Source organism: Monodon monoceros, unplaced genomic scaffold (assembly GCF_005190385.1).
Source record: "Monodon monoceros isolate NGI ecotype Baffin Bay Population unplaced genomic scaffold, NGI_Narwhal_1 Super_Scaffold_6, whole genome shotgun sequence".
NCBI lineage: Eukaryota > Metazoa > Chordata > Mammalia > Artiodactyla > Monodontidae > Monodon > Monodon monoceros.
In genome coordinates, this window is record NW_021703783.1 from 62,232,711 (window position 1) to 62,246,706 (window position 13,996).

A 13,996-nucleotide genomic window follows, 5' to 3' on the forward strand; every position below is an offset into this window, starting at 1 on the left:
TCCCCCTGGAACAGTTTCCAGAACTTTTGATTTGTAGTGTTCTCATTGTCAAAAACATTTTCATTTTAAATTATTTTATTTAAAAATATTTTGTTTTTTCAGCTATACTGAGATATGATCGACAAATAAAATTGTAATATTTAATATATGTATACATTGTAAAAAAGAAAAAAAAAAGCATAGGACAATTGCATAGCTCTCTTAAAGGTAAATACTACCAAGCAGTAATAATAACAGCTATTTACTATCTGAATCTGCCAAAAAAGAAAGACAGTGAGAAAGAGAAAAAGAAGCAAAGTAAAAATTGGATTTAAATCCAAAGAGAAGCTACTGAATTTTAAAATTAAATCATTCAACAATTACTTACTGAGAATTCACTATGAGTCAAGCACTAAGATAAATGCTTGGGCTTCACTGGTAGATAAATAAATAAATAAATGCATAATTACACCCTAAAAGAAGAGATATGAAAGAACAGGGTGGTAACAGGGAAAGATACGTTTGAGGAGAATAAGACGGAATCAGCGAAGGTTTGCTTCAGAAAGTCACAAAGCTTAATGAATGAGTTAGCCAAAGGGTAGAGAGACTGTTTCAGACAAAGGGAAAATGCACAGGGACTAGAGGTATGAAAAAGCTTAGATAATTAAAGGTGTGAAGGAAGTGCAGCTAGAATATTGATGAGCAAAGGGAAGAGACTACAAAAGTCAGCTGATCCTGATAGGTCTAGTTAGATTTGGGATCTTTTTCCCTAACAACTTTGTTCAACTTAGAGTGTCATCTACTTTATACTCATGATAATTCCTCTAAGAGAGATATAAAATTCAAAGTGGATTTCAAGTCTATAATTAGTGTTCTCTATCGAAAAACACATTTCCTCTGAGCTTCAGCTGTTACTGATAATATCAATACCAATGTTTAGAAACACTGACATTTCCTCTTAAGCCCTTTTATTAGTATTGCATTTTATACATCATTTTTATATAGTATTTCATCTAATCCTCACAGCTGGTCCAATTTTTCTAGCAAATGCTAGGTTTTTGAAATCTTTGATTCCTAAATTGAAAAAAAAAGTATGAGATTCTTATTCTAAATTATAAAATTCAATTCAACAAGCATTTATTTACCTGATACAAAAAAGACAGTTTTCGGGGCTTCCCTGGTGGTGCAGTGGTTAAGAATCCACCTGCCAATGCAGGGGACACGGGTTCAATCCCTGGTCCAGGAAGATCCCACATACTGCGGAGCAACTAAGCCTGTGTGCCACAACTACTGAGCCTGCGCTCTAGAGCCCACAAGCCAAAACTACTGAAGCCTGCTGCCTAGAGCCCGTGCTCCACAACAAGAGAAGCCACCACGACGAGAAGCCCACGCACCACAACGAACAGGAGCCCCCCCTCGCCGCAACTAGAGAAAGCCCGCGCACAGTAACAAAGACCCAACACAGTCAAAAATAAATAAAATAAAAAATAAATTTATTTAAAAAAAGACAGCTTTCAGAGGTAAAATATGGAGGCTGAACTTTCAAAGTAACTTACTCTTTTTTTGAAAGCTTTGCTTCCATGCTGTTAACCTTATAAAGTAATTTTTAACCGGTTCTACCAAAGTATCAGTCAAGCAGAACTTAAATTTTTGTATTATTCTAAATACCACAGTGTGGACCTTGATAATTTAAGTCCACTGGACCTTGATAATTTAAGCCCATATCTTGTTTCATGTGTATATGCTGTATTTTATCCTTTTTGCTATTACAGTTAATCCTTCAAGAAAATGAAGGTAAATATAAATACAATCATGAATTCACAGCTCTTCAAAAGAATGTGTGTGAAACCACACTACACAACTACTACTGTCTAGCTGACACACTTTCTCCTCTACTCAGTAACTCTGCCTTTCCACCCACACATTAGACTTTTTCCCCTGAAAATCTGCTGGTGTATATCATCTACAAGCAGGAAAGTAATTACCTTTATGTAAAAGTTCTTCCCTTTCGTCCCAATTCTGCTAGAATAGAATAAAATGATTCCATTTATATGTAGTGCTTAATTAAACAGAGTAAATGTTCTAAATGACTAAAGTCATATCAGATATATTCATTATGGACCCACAATTAGATATAAACTCAAAGGCAGGTACTTTCTATTTGTCCTCCAACACCTAGTGAAAGGTCTGAAACAGCAGTTATGCAAATATTAGCTCCCTTTCCCCTTTGGTAGGAAAGGCTGTACTAGGTACTTTCATTTACACTACCTCATTTCATCTTCCCAGAACCCTGCTATAGAATATTATTATCCTTACTCAGCAGACTCTGAAGGGGAAAGGACTCCAATTGTACAAGTTCTTCCTTCTATATTTTACTAGCTCTCTATTTTTTTAAAACCTACACCACTCTACAATATAACATTTTATTAAGCAATTGGCTGTTTAATAAACTTGAAAATATCTGCAGACTTCACTTGCTTCATACTCAGCTATCTGAAAGGCAAATACCTCTAGATACTTAAAAGGGCCAAATAAAAAGTGTGGTATAGATGTAAAGCAGAAAGCAAGGTGAAAAAAGAACTATTGTTTAATTCTTCAAGACACATTGAAGCATCTTCACTTTACTTGAAGTGAATACCAAGACCACCCAAGTTTAAACACAAATACAAAAACATTTCCAAAACCTAAAATAGCAAAAATTCATGTTTGAAAATCCACTTTAACACGTTATGCTGTAATTCAATTCACAGATGGCTTGGCTAATCTTTCTTCCAGCTGCCATGTTACCAAAATAACCTTTCTTCACTAATTCTATTCATGTTTTACTACAGCTATTATATTCCTGCTTGGTATACCTAAAACCCATCAAACAATTTTTACAGGTCATTCTGCAAATTTCTATGTAAATATTCTAACAAAATAAAATTGAAAAGCCCACTAATCTAAAGATAGCACCACTAGAGCTTAATAATATACACTAATGGTAACAACAGTTGAGTGCTGGAATATATCAACAGTACCATTGAGAGTATATAAAAAATACACACAAACACAGACATACACCTATGCAAGGTAGAGGGACTGCAAGGAAATTCGTTAACATAGAGTAAAGGGATTACCTTTTTTTTCCTTTTCTCTCTCTCTCTGTTTTCTTCTTTTTTCAGTATTTCCAAGTTCTCTATAGGGCTTATGTATAACAAAATTAAAAAGAAAAAAAAAACTAAAAAAAGTGAACATTTGGCAAATATCAATAGAAAAAAATCAGATGGCTTTTCATTGCTTATTGTATATAAGACTGATTATACTTCATAAATTATCTAAGTTTATTTTTATTCATGCATAATTCAATTTTAAAATGTATTTCATTAATATGTAAATATAGGTTAAAATAATTCTCTGGCTCCTCTCACTCAAGGTCTCTAAGTATATTAGTACAGGAGAGAGGCAGGTTGGAGGAGTGTAGCTGCCATCTAGAAGGCAGCCCTTGTGAAAAAGATAACAAAGAGGGCTCCCCTGGTGGCGCAGTGGTTGAGAGTCCGCCTGCCGATGCAGGGGACACAGGTTCGTGCCCCGGTCCGGGAAGATCCCACATGCCGCGGAGCGGCTGGGCCCGTGAGCCATGGCCGCTGGGCCTGCGCGTCCGGAGCCTGTGCTCCGCAACAGGAGAGGCCACAACAGTGAGAGGCCCGCGTACTGCAAAAAAAAAAAAAAAAAAAAAAAAAAAAGGTAACAAAGAGAAGTAAAATGCCTTTTGATAAACTTCCCAATTACCCTAAGAAATTAAGACAAGTCCTAATGCTTTTCTTAGTTCTACTAGAACTCATTGCTCATGATTCTTCATTTATGATAAACATACTTTAGCTTTCAAAGACAGCTAACAACATAAAATTTACCTTCAAAATTGGAGGGAAAAATTATGAGTGTCCAAAGATATTCAGCCTGTACTAACAAAAAAGATCATCAAGTTTACAATAAAAATTTTAAAGTATAGAATATTTCCTTGGGAGGAGATGAAAACAAGAAATTGGTAAATAGAGCAAGCACCTTTATTCTACTGTCTACTTTCACTAATGGCGGACTTAACCTCATTTTATTACTGTATATAAAAATAAATCTATTTTCTTTAAAAATTGGAAGACTGCTATACTCTATGGTGTATTGGTTAATAAGGGTTCATAGCATTTTAAAGGGAGTGATCTCCACTATTAGCCTCAGGAGCAATCAGACTACTTGCTACAGTAAATATCTGAAAGAATAGAAGGCTTCTTCATATAAATGGGTCTCTGGGACTGGAAATGTTTAGTTAGGATACTAACTCATAACTCATTTCTCCTATATAAAGCTTTCTTTAAACAATGTTAAATTTTACAGTGTCTTGCAGAGTAAAGAGTAGAATCTTTCCTAAAATTTACTTCAATTTAAAACAGGATGATGATCCAAAGCACTGTATTTAACTATTCCAAATCTTCAAAGAGCATAATGCTTGTGGTACTGTAAGTATCAATGATAACTGCCATACCTAAACTAGGGTCTAGTTTTACTTTTATTCCAAAATAGGAAGACAACAGTTAATAACAGAAAACAACAGATGCCTTTGAATTTTCTAATGAAACTAGTAACGGCTTTTCTTGTAGTCTTTTTGTTTTTTACCTCCCTGTCATCCACAGTTCTGTAAAACGCAGAAGTTCTAAACGTGGAATCAGATTATCCAGTGAAAACAAACAAGCTTTTAGTAATGGAAAAAATGACTTAATAGAAGAGAGGAAGCTAGCAGAAAAGCAGGTATATGATCCCATTCATGTAAATTGAAAATGAGACAAAAGCATGATGTGGCTTTTTACATGATGTCTTGACAAAAGGAACATCTTAAAGAACTTAACAGAATCATAAAATACTAATATAAACCAGTGATCTGTTAGTTCTGTGTTACGCTTTAGTCATTATATGTTCAGTTACTATACTTCAGGTAAAGTTATTTAGAACCAAGGACTGATAATTCAAAAATTAACTATACCACTTATCAGTCATGGTCCTACAATTCTTGTCTAATAGCACCTACAATCATAAACAGCAAGCTCTGGGACAGTAGAGAATATTAGCTGGCAAAAGCAAACCTTGGTATTCCCTGGCTGTATAAAGGGAGCTTCTTGGCATACTCCACTGGTACACTTTAGATAACTGATCTACCAGATCTGCTCTAGCCTATCTACTGAACTATAATTAGCTCCAGGGATTCTTTAGGATACCAAGAAAGGTAGAATCTGGTGATTCAAGTAGCCCAGAGACACTATAACACAGTGTTTATGAGAATAATGTTGAGTCAAACTACCCAGATCCAACTCCCAGTTCTGCAATGTATAAGCTTTGCTGTGACTTTGGAGTCACAACTGCATCTCATTTTCTTCATTGGTATAAAAGAAAAATAAGATTAAAAATATTTACCTCATATGATTGTTGTGAGACAATACAACTGCCTAAAACAGTGTTTATTATATAGTTAAACATTATTATTTACGTTTACTATTTATTATTCCCATGAGATCAGTCCCTCTGAAGATGGAGAGATGTGAATTGCCACACTTTTTATAAGAACCTGTTACAAACTAAAAGTTCTATGCCCTAACCATAGCCTCTGTTTAATGTCATATCATTTTCACAATAAAAAGGGGAGGAATCATTTTGTAAACTGACAACGAATCATATTTATCATTTGGGTGGGACTAAAGGAGAGAGGAGCTTATTGGGTGAGAAAAGGGCCTATGTGAGTTAGTCTAAAAGACCCAACTCAAACAGAACTGGATGGAATAACTATGACAACAATTAAAATGAACCTTCAAGGTATATTTCAAAATATAATATCCATTAATTACTTTGTCCTAAAAAATTTTTTTCTGATCTTTCTAAGAGCTACACAAAATTAAAATACTTTAAATCTTGTTTACTCCACTATGAATTCCACTCCTAAAAAAAGAGAGTTAATGCATTAGAACATATGAGAGTTAATGCATTAAAACATATGAATAAAAAAACAACCCTCCAATTTTGAGGGTTAGTCATTGTACAAAGCTGAATACTATCAGTTCAAATTATTTAAAAATTTCTCAATTTAGTATTCAGTATATGCAACTCTATTACAACAGAAAATGTAGTTAGTGGCTAAGAAAGTTAATATTACTGACTTGGAAAGCAGAAAAAAATGCATCAATTCCTAACTTCTTACAACGTCTAATAAAAATCACTTTGTAACATTAGCAAAGAATTCTAAAGATAAAAATGATAAAATACTGATCCAAGACCCAACTCTTTCTTGGTAAATACGAAACCTACAGTATCAAATAAAATCAAAGGGAGACTGGAAGGAATATTTTCATCTCTGAGCTGAACTACTGAAATGGCTTCCAAGCTGCTATTTTCCATAACTATCAAATAAATTTCCTCCAACAGACCTTAATTCATTCACTCCAGTGTTATATTCTTTTTTTTTTTTTTTTTTGCAGTACGCGGGCCTCTCACTGTTGTGGCCTCTCTGGTTGCGGAGCACAGGCTCCGGACGTGCAGGCTCAGCAGCCATGGCTCACGGGCCCAGCCGCTCTGCGGCATGTGGGATCTTCCCGGACCGGGACACGAACCTGTGTCCCCTGCATTGGCAGGCGGACTCTCAACCACTGTGCCACCAGGGAAGCCCCCAGTGTTATATTCTTTACCAATTTATACACCAAGTCTATACTTCTGGGCTTGCCACCATGCATCCTCCCAATCTTCCTTCACAGGCTATTCTCCATTTCCTAAAACTAAACCTCCTTCAGGCCCATAAACCCTGATTGCATTTCCATCACCTGGGTTCAGCTCCTTCCTCACTCGCTTCCTTCAGCACATTTTGAAGACTGTGAAAAATTCTACCTTACCTTCGTTTTAAGAATCATCTCAAACATACAAACCACAGAATTCTTACACCCTCCCCCACCTAGAATACCTTTTAACATCTTGTAAAATACCAGTGTTCAACTGAAGAGCCATCTGAGGAAAGATCTGCTGTCTGAACTACTGCAATAGCCTCTGGAATTGGCCTCCTGGTAGAACTCCCTCTTCCCTCCTCCCCCACACCTCAATCTTTTCTATAGGCAGCAGTTGTCTCTTAAAAATGCAAATCTCATTATATTAAGGCAATTAAATATCTCCAATGCATTTCTAGAGCTCTCAGTATGAAATGGATTTAATAGGACTTACTGGGTCCTACTAGATCTGACCTCGACCTACCTCTCTATACCTCTTGTGGTACCATTCTTCTCATCAGTGTGCTCTGGTCACACTTCCACTGGGTTCTTCCTTGGGCCTTGCTCCCTCCCTCCTTCCTATGAAGGGCTTTTATATGTTGTTTCCTTTGTCCAGAACCTATTCCTCAAGATTCTACCCCTCCACTATCTACCAACTTTACCAAGTCATACCAATTCATCCTTCAGCTTTCAGTTCAACCATCACTTCCACAGAGATCCCATCCAAACTCTCAAAACCTTTCGTTCCCTTTATTATGTATTTTTAAATGAAATATATTTGACATATACAATATTTTATGCTTTTCCTTCAAAAGACTCAACAATGATTGATCATTCAATTAATGTGAACAAAAGTTTGTCTGTATTCCTTAGCTCCTAGTACCAAGCCTGGCACATACAAAGAACTCAACAAACATTGTTAAATTCATGAAATACTCATAGTTCAATCACCAACTAATCAGTATAAGAGAATCTCTGCCCTCTACAAACATAAATTCTAACAGTTTTATAATGAATCAGTTTAATAAGGAGCCTCAGCAGTCTCTTGTGAAATTTCAGCTTTAAAAGATGTAGTGATCGAGAGACTTCCCTGGTGGCACAGTGGTTAAGAATCCACCTGCCAATGCAGGGGACACGAGTTCAATCCCTTGTCCGGGAAGATCCCACATGCTGCGAAGCAACTAAGTCCATGTGTCACAACTACTGAGCCTGTGCTCTAGAGCCCACGTGCCACAACTACTGAAGCCTGCACGCCTAGAGCCCATGTTCCACAACAAGAAAAGCCACCACAATGAGAAGCCCATGCACCACAACCAAGAGTAGCCCCTGCTCGCCACAACTAGAGAAAGCCCAGGTGCAGCAACGAAGACCCAAGGCAGCCAAATATTTTAAAAAAATTTTTAATTAAAAAAAATTTATTAAAAAAGATGTAGTAATCCAGAGTAAATGTTTCCATTGGTATTATACATGTCTAACCTAGCAAAAGAGATAACTTTTAAAAATATTTGAATTCATTTGAAATCTCACATACTTCTTATACCAGCAGTGTATAAGAATTCTTGTTTCTCCACATCCTTCTCAGCATTTAGTATTATCAGTCTTTTAAATTTTAGCCATTCTGGTGGATATGTACTAACACCTTACTGTGATCTTAACTTGCATTTCTCTGATGAACGATACTGAATAAGTTTTTGTCATTTAATACCATTTGAATATTAATGGTGAACATTTATCACCATTTGAATATTTCCTTTTGTGATGTGCCTGATTGTGGATTTTTTCTTACTCATTTGTAGTTTAATACATACATACACACACATACACACCGCTGAATATAAGCCCTATGTCAACTGTATGTGAGACAAATATCTTCCCATTTTGAAGCTTACTTCTCTTAATGCTATCTTTTGAGGGACAGAAATTCTTCATTTTAATGCACTCCAATTAATCAGTCTTTTCTTTTATGGTTAATGATTTTTGTGTCCTGTTTAAACATATTTTCCCTACCTGAAGTTTATAAAGATATCTTCATATGTTACCTTCTTCAATATCTATTATTATATATTTCACATTTAGATCTACAATCCATCTCAAATTGATCTTTGTGTATGGTGCAAAGTATAGGGTGTCAACTCTTTTTCCATATGGATAGGTTGACTGAGTTCCATTTATTTTCCATCAGAGTAAATAAGTCCTCTCACCTTTCTGTTCTTTTTTTTAATTTTTATTTTATATCAGAGTAGGGTTGATTAACAATGTTTGTTAGTTTCAGGTGTACAGCAAAGAGATTCAGTTATATATATACATGTATCTATTCTTTTTCAAATTCTTTTCCCATTTAGGTTTTTATACAGTATTGAGCAGAGTTCCCTGTGCTGTACAGTAGGGTCCTTGTCGATGACCTATTTTAAATATAGCAGTGTGTACATGTCAATCCCAAACTCCCAATCTGTCCCTCCCCTCTCACCTTTTTGTTCTTAAAGATTAACCTGGCTATATCTGGCCTTTTTCATTTATATATCAGATTGTCATTTTTCACACACACACACACACACACACACACACACACACACAAAACTAGGATTCTGGTTCAGCTTGTGTTGAATCTGTGATTGGTTTGGAATTAACTTCTTTATAATAGAAAATCTTCCAAACCATGAGCATGGTATTGTATATCCCTTCACTTATTTAGCTCAGAGGTTCTCTGAAACCCTTACAGGAAGTCTGGCAAGGTTAATACTCTCATTCTCTCACAAGTGTATGGTGGAATTTTTCAGAAGCTAAATATGTGAAATCACAACAGACTATGTGCAGAAATAGTTACGAGAATCCATTTATCTTCTATTAAGCAAGACATTAAAATCTGCAGGGGCTTCCCTGGTGGCGCAGTGGTTGATAGTCCACCTGCCGATGCAGGGGACATGGGTTCGTGCTCCGGTCTGGGAGGATCCCACATGCCGCGGAGCGGCTGGGCCCGTGAGCCATGGCCGCTGAGCCTGCGCGCCCGGAGCCCGTGCTCCGCACCGGGAGAGGCCGCAATGGTGAGAGGGCCGCGTACCGCAAAAAAAAAAAAAAATCTGCAAAATGTAAAACAATGCCCTTCTTAAATTTTTTGACTTGAAAAATGCTTATCTTTCATAAACATGTTATTTACATTGGCATATGAGTTATTATTTTTAAATAAATAAAATTTTAAAGATTTTTGAGCTTTACTTTCTAATTTGTTAAATACTGGAAGACAGCCAACATAAACAAAAAAGGTCTTTGGGTTCTTCACTATTTTTTTACATTAAAATAATAATAGACAAAAAATAATAAACAAAATTTTTAATATTATTTTATTAAGTTAATTACAGATTCACAGGTAGTTGTAAGAAATAATAGAGATATTCCTTTGCAGTTTCTCTTAACGGTAAAATTTTGTGAAAACTGTGTACAGTAATATTATATCCACGACATTGACATTGATATATAATCCATCTATCTTGCCCTGTTGGTGCAGTCTGTTCTCAAGTTTTAAGAGTATAAAGAGGGCCTTGAAACAGAAAGGTTTGAGAACGGCTGATTTAAGATTTAACGTTTATTTATGCTTTTTCATTTTTATAGATTGTGCATTTATACAATCGATATTTGCTTCTTTATGAACTCACTTATTAATTCCAGCTTTGTCTTCCTCATTTCCTCATAATACATTATTTAGAATGACAGAGTAGGTATGTTTGCTCAGAGGCACCCAACCCCACCAGCTACTGTTGATGACCTCAGATGATATATGAATAACCTAAGGTGGATCAATTGGTTCCTTTCCTGGGAATCTGGAATTAGAACTGAAAAGGAGATCAATCTCTCTGGATATCTAGACCAGATACAAATTCTGAAATTGTTGGTGCCCTTTTATTTTGCCTGCAGAACTGGGAAAACAAGAAATCTAGTTTGCTGTAAAAAAGAATAAAGTGGATTTGGTGGAAACAATGATGAGAAACTTAGAAGACTTCCCGGGTTGCATATACTTCCTGGCTCTAATTCATTCCAGAAGCCCAGATTCTGTAAGACATCTCTATAATCTTACAGTGAATTACTTTATTTAGGCTAGTTCCAATGGGCTTTTCTTACTTAAAACAAAGAATCCTAACTAACATGTGCAAGAGGTCCTTCTACCACTTTACTACTAGTGGCTCTCCTAATACCATGGCTAAGTATGTGGCTTTGAAAACTGGCTCCCTTTTTTTTTCGAGAGGCTCAAAAGAAAATAGTTGAGCTGATGATTTGGGGGGTCTTAAGATATATGAAGAACTGCAACTGTGTGTATATAATTATGTATACATTTGTTAACAAATCTAGAAAAAGGACTGGAATATAGGTTTTCCTCAGTAGAAATAATTTTATTATACAAAGCCATTCCACCGGTAAGTAATCAAAAAAAGGCTGTAACTAGTAAGATCTGCCGAAACAGTAGACAAATCTCAAACTGTAGAACTAGACACAGTTCTGCAGATGTGATCTAACAGTGTAAAGGAACGGATTTTTTTAAAAATCTAGACTAAATACTAATTTAGCTTTACACTGAATTAGTACATTTTAAAATGATTATACTGTTGTCAGACCCTGGGCTTCCTTTTAAACTTTCAAGCAACATTTTTCTCATGTTTGTCAAAGATGGTCTCTACCAACCTATAGCCATCAATATTTTAATGCAGAATTTTACATTAATATCCATTATCTTTTCATTTTACTGTTTAAAACCTACTACTTCACACTTTTTAGAGTTCTCTCTCAGCTTCTACAGTTTAATCTACTAAAATGTTGAATAAGATAGGGTCAAGAACACAAGGACCACTACACTTTAGTCCTTCCTCTGGGTTGACACTGAGTGATTAATCAGTAGACTGACATGTATACAGTGGTTCATCCAGCGGTTAATCCATCCAATCCTGCTAATATTCATGTCAGATTTTTGTCATGTTAACCGCAAAGATCTAACAAGAGCCTGTCCAAGTGCTGTACTACAAAATCAAGCTACACTAGGTTTGCAACATTTCCCTCATTTGAACTTACCAACCTTGTCAAAAAAGGAAGTAAAGATAGGTCAACACAAAACTTGTTTTCAGAAAACTCAAATGGGCATCTAGTGATCAACATAACCTCTTCTAAAACTATACGCTTAATAATGGATATTACAATTCTGCTGGTTACAGTAGAAGACCATTTTTAACAAATGTACATGTAAATTAAGGGCTATGCCATCAGTTATTTCCTTCTTCCTAGTCTTGCTCCATTTCACAACTCTTAAAAGCCCTCTTTTCACTGTCTTCAAAAATATTTTCACAAAATTCACATAACTCTAAGCTTCACCATTCCTGATTCTATTCTTAGAGATTTGAGGCCATTTTTTCAATTCATTCTTAAAACATATTCATCATTAAATTCATCATTTTCATATTCATATAAAACAAGTCAAAAGAGCTCACTGTATAAAAATTGCTCTTCTATCTTTTAAAATCCCTTTATTCCTCAAAACTATCTGCTTTTTTGGAAATTATGCTTATCTTTTCTTGGTAGTCTACTTGCCAAAAGCTTCAAAATACATCCAACTAAACCCCTAATTCATTTTCTTAACTGTAAAACTCTCCCAAGGTGTACATCATAATGACAATCAATCTTTCCTTATGAAATAAAAGGTTCAGAGAAAAGATAGGCATAATATAGAAATAAATATTTAAAACACCAGCTTCCTTGAGTGGACGAAGACTAGCAAACTAACATTCATTATGTCAAAGTCTCTACATTTAATCCTGAATACATTACTGGAAGTAGCCATTCAGGCATTTTTCTCCAGTTCAGATTCATCTTCATCACTTCTTTCTGCTTGTTGTAAAAGATTCAAAGATGACATAATCCAGAATATCCATAACCATTAATAGTTGGGGTAATTTCCCCAGATTTTTTTCTATGCAAACAACATATCCCCCCAAATGGAATCACATCATACATACTGTCTTGCAACTAACTTTCTGACACTTAAGTGTAATTTAACAGGGAACAATTTATGTATCATCAGTCCATTTCACACATAAAACAAACATACACATAATCTCCCCCCACTCCCCAATAAGACTGGCTTTAAATGTCAAGGGTGGGTTAAAAAGCGGAAAAAATGCCACAGTAATTTTGAAATAAGGTTTAATATGTATAGTAACCAGGGCTCGCCGCGCCACTCCCCACTCGCAGGCCCGTGCCTCGCTCCTCTCCGACATAGCAAAAATATCCAGCCCTACAGAGACTGAACGGTGCATCGAGTCTCTAATTGCTGTTTTCCAAAAGCATGCTGGAAGGGACAGTAACAACAGCAAACTCTCCAAGGCCAAGTTCCTTATCTTCATGAATACAGAGCTGGGTGCCTTCACAAAGAACCAGAAGTACCCTGGTGTCCTTGACCGCATGATGAAGAAACTGGACCTCGACTCTGATGGGCAGCTAGATTTCCAAGAATTTCTTAATCTTATTGGCGGCCTGGCCATAGCTTGCCATGACTCCTTTATTAAGTCTACCTCTTCCCAGAAGTAAATCGGAGGAGTCTTTGGGCCTGGCCTCCAGCCCCACTCCCTTTCCTTCAGCCTCCCAATTATCATCTACCCCTCACAGCCCACACATACCCTGAGCCCGGCGCACCCACCACCCCATGCAGGCCACTCCGGCTGGCAGTAATAAAAGCATATTGTTTTTTAAAGCACATACTGGAGAGTCAGTAAATTTGTGCAAGGGAGGGAGATGACTGGGAGGAATATAAATTAGATTGATGGAAACAGTTACCAGAAGTTGCAAAGTAAATAGTAAAAGTGCATCTTGGGTGTATACATAATCATGATTAATGATACCAACATAATCATCTCTAAGTTTCTCAGACTGATGGAGAGACGTCACTTACTGTTCACTCATTAAATGTCTATACACCCCTACTACGGTACTGTCATAGGCTCTGAGGATACAGTCAGCAAGACAGACAAGGTCCTGCCTTCACTGAGGTTACCTTCTAGTGGGGGGAAAAACAACAAATGAATAAACAAACAAATAAACAAAGAACTATGAGAGTACAAAAAAAAATATAATAACCATTTCCTATTTCACTTAAGCTAAAACAAACCCAATGATGCTTGCTCAAGGTCAAAATAACCCACACAACCTTTTTATAGAACTGCTACTTTTCTTATTACCTGTGCAACTTTAAAAAAACATTAAAATATGCA

The 13,996-nt window shown here is 36.1% G+C and overlaps 1 protein-coding gene and 1 pseudogene across 4 annotated transcripts in view; one reads left to right on the forward strand and one right to left on the reverse strand.

The window, feature by feature from the left end:
* LOC114885397 overlaps positions 1-13,316 on the forward strand; it is a 32,636-nt pseudogene extending 19,320 nt beyond the window's left edge.
* The window catches only part of PPP1R12A (protein phosphatase 1 regulatory subunit 12A), a 148,941-nt gene that overhangs the window by 120,170 nt on the left and 14,775 nt on the right, over positions 1-13,996 (reverse strand). The gene's annotated exons all lie outside the window — the stretch shown is intronic.